General features: G+C 39.6%; 1 pseudogene; it reads left to right on the forward strand.

Annotated features, from left to right (window-relative positions):
- Nucleotides 1-488: 488 nt before the first annotated feature.
- On the forward strand, nt 489-1,221 carry LOC107506970 (annotated as a pseudogene).
- The last annotated feature ends 2,206 nt before the right edge of the window (nt 1,222-3,427 follow it).

Here is a 3,427-nt window from a genome sequence, read left to right on the forward strand (position 1 = left end):
AATCAAACATTAAAAAAATAGTTGGGTGAGATGCAATGGAGTGCCCAGAAAATATTTATAATTATTTAGTACCTATCAAAACTAATATTAATTCAGAAGCGAATATCTAATAACAGATCCTGGCACAATTAGTTATTAATTTGATATTAAACAATATTGATTCCCAATGTCATATCATAATCCAAAATACATTTCAGATTAATCAAGATCTTGTGTGAAAGAAAAAAAAGGAGAAACATGGTCAAGGTGGCACAGATGGTAAATGCTGTCCTTGCCTCCTCTCATAACCAAATAAAAATTACAACTACACTACAGAATAACCATCATTAAGAATAGTCTAAAGTCTCACTGAATAGAAGTTCTATAACTAAGAATATACAGAGAAAGCCACCTCAAGACTTGGTAGGAGAGTGGAGATACAGATTGAGCTGGTTTCATATCCGTGTAAAGCATTTAAAAATCAGGATGGGGATTTTTGCACTCTGGGGATGATGGAGGGAGAGGTGAACTAAGATTTCATTTTCAAGATAAAAAGTCCTTTAGGCTCAACTTTAATTTTACCTAGCACTCCACAAGCATGTGTCAACCCACCATCTTCCCATACAAATTGTTCAAAAATCAACCTGTGAGTGAAACGTTTAAAGAATGGTTAAGGAAAACTAGATCTTTATTCAATTCCTGATATAGTGTGGTAAAATGTCTTAATGTAGAGAATGATTAAAATGATCAGAACTTTTCAGACAAACCAGCATCTTCAACAGAAGAAAACTGTTTGGAATTTCAAGAAAATTTTAAACACATAGTAAATTTGAAGAAAGTACGTATCTGAAAAATACCTTCAAGAATATCAATGCAAGTGAATCTAAATCATGTGATACTGGGTCTTGCCATGATTTCCATAATGACTATGTGAATGAGAAACTTCCCAAACAAAGATTAAATGAAGAAAAAGAAAAATTGATGAAGTAGATTCATGAGAAAGAAGCCCTTCTTCAGAGGCTAAAACTAGTCAAAATGTATAGATCAAAGAATGACCTGTCCCAGTTACATTTGTTAATAAAGATGTGGAGAAGCTGTAGCCAGCTGTTGCTTTGCGAGTTGCAGTCAGCTATGTTGGAGGAGAATAAGAAACTCATCCTTACTCAGTTGATAGACTACTATGGGTTAGATGATAAATCGCTACTATATTACAGACATGAAGAAGAATTTATAGGTGTTTAATTCATACTTTTTTTCTCCAGAATGTCTTTGAGAATGACAACTGAAAAGTTACTTATACATTTTAAGGGGGAAATGGAAACCATTAGGGCTTACAGAAAGGTAAGCCTTAATGAACATCAATTTAGGGTACTCTTGATGAACATCAATTTAGGGTACTCTCTTATATAAATATAAACTAAGTTTTAAAATAAAAATTTGGTATTTAAAAAAATTTAATCATGTTTTAAAAACTAATTTGGACAGTTTTGAAAGTCACTTGTAATACAGTTTTGTTTATTGTGGTAAAAAATAAAGGTTTAATGTTAAAAAATAGTCCAATTTGGTGAATGTCCAAACCTAAACTGGTCAAAGAATGTTTGCCTCTGTCCTAAGTTTATGAACCTGGTTTCCATCCATTTTCCACATAATTCCATATGGATGATTGAGTAGGTAATTAAACTTATATGTCCAAAACTTTAAAAAAAAATTAGGAGAGATGTCTCAGCTGTGGAGGTTCCCCCTGAGGAGTGAGGGGTCCTAGCCTCATAGCGGTCTCCCCAGTCCAGAGTTCCAGTACTGGGAAGAGAGGTTCCCACAATTTCTGGCTGTGAAAACCAGCAGAGATTGTGGCTGAATGAGACAGAAGGCTGTGGGAATCCCAGGCACTCCTCTTAAAGGGCCCACACATGAAATTACTCACTGATGAACTCACTCTCTCTGAGCTCCAATGCAGGGACAGCACTTCAAAATGCCCCAGGACATATGGGGAGGAATTGAATTGTCTAGCTTTAAGGTGAAGGCTGGAGAGGCAGATTTCCCTTAGATAGATGTGTTGGCAGAATCCATTCGTCCTTTCTTGAGGCCTAACCTTTCCCAGCATGTAGATACAGGTGGCCACCATATCTGAGACTCTAACAATTTGGCTAACACTTTGCCTACCACTGGTGATTCCCTGAGACCCTGCTCCACCCAACTTGCAAGCCCAACCAAGATTTTTCAGTGGCTTTTTCATACAAACAGCCTGTCTTGGCTCATGCTGTGGACTTTCCTAAAATCTCTCAAAAGTTCACAAACCCCAAATAAGTAGAGTATCTGACCTCAGTGTGGCTCATACGTCTTGCTGAGCAGCAACATGCTAGGCACTAGCGGCAGCCAGCCTCATTGCAGCTTGGTCTCTCCAAGGCACCTCCAACACCAGACAAGTGGCAACTATCTACAGATCACTTTGTAGCTTATACCAAGTGACTCTGGTCAGGGTATAGGCAGAGCTGATCTTGACCTGTAACAGAGCTCCTTCCAAGAAGCCCCCAAACCAACACACGGAGTGGCCAGTTTCAAACACCAGAGCACCACTCAACCACCTCCACAAAAGACACCAAAAGGGCAGACTAGGAAGGCACCAGACTCCACCTCCTCCACTGTAGTCACAGCCAGTTCTCACAACCAATTAACCTGAGGGTTAATCCCTCTAATTGACATGCAAACAACAACCAAGTCTCAGCTACAACAGGAAAGTACATACAATCCACACAAGGAAACACCTGGATCACCTGGCTTAGGGGAACAGGGAGACAGCACTCCTGGGCCTCATGTAAAACCTACTACATAAGGCCACTCTACTAAGACTGGGAGACATAGCAACCCTACCTAATATGTAGAAACAAAAACAGGGAGGCGGCCAAAATGATACAAAAAAACATGTCCCAAATGAAAGAAGAGAACAAAGCTCCAGAAAAAAAACTAAACTAAATGACAACAAGCAATCAATGATTTCAGTAAGAACTTTAACAAAGAGATAGGAAACATAAAAAAAAAAAAAAACGAGAAATCAAAAATATGTTAGAGTGAATGAACAGATTAGATGAAGCAGGCAATCAAGTCAGCAATTTGGAAGAAAAGGTAGAAAAAAACACCAAGAAGAGCAAAAAGAAAAAATAATTCTAAATAAATAGGTAGATGATAGATAGATAGATAGATAGATAGATAGATAGATAGATAGATAGATAGATAGATAGATAGACAGACAGACAGACTGGAGAAGGAGATCCTGGAGAACACCCCTCAGTGGGGGGGGGGGCAGGGCGGCCATGGGCGGAGCATCTCCGCTCCACGCCAGCCACCTGTAGAGGCGGCCGCCGCACTTACTGCTCCTGGGGCCCTTCTGTCGTGCCAGCTGTGGCAGGTGCCTGATTCCTCCCCCACAGCCCAGTACCTGCTTACCAGGCCG

The sequence above is a fragment of the Rousettus aegyptiacus genome, unplaced genomic scaffold (genome assembly GCF_014176215.1).
Source record: "Rousettus aegyptiacus isolate mRouAeg1 unplaced genomic scaffold, mRouAeg1.p scaffold_m13_p_9, whole genome shotgun sequence".
NCBI classification, from domain to species: Eukaryota; Metazoa; Chordata; class Mammalia; order Chiroptera; family Pteropodidae; genus Rousettus; species Rousettus aegyptiacus.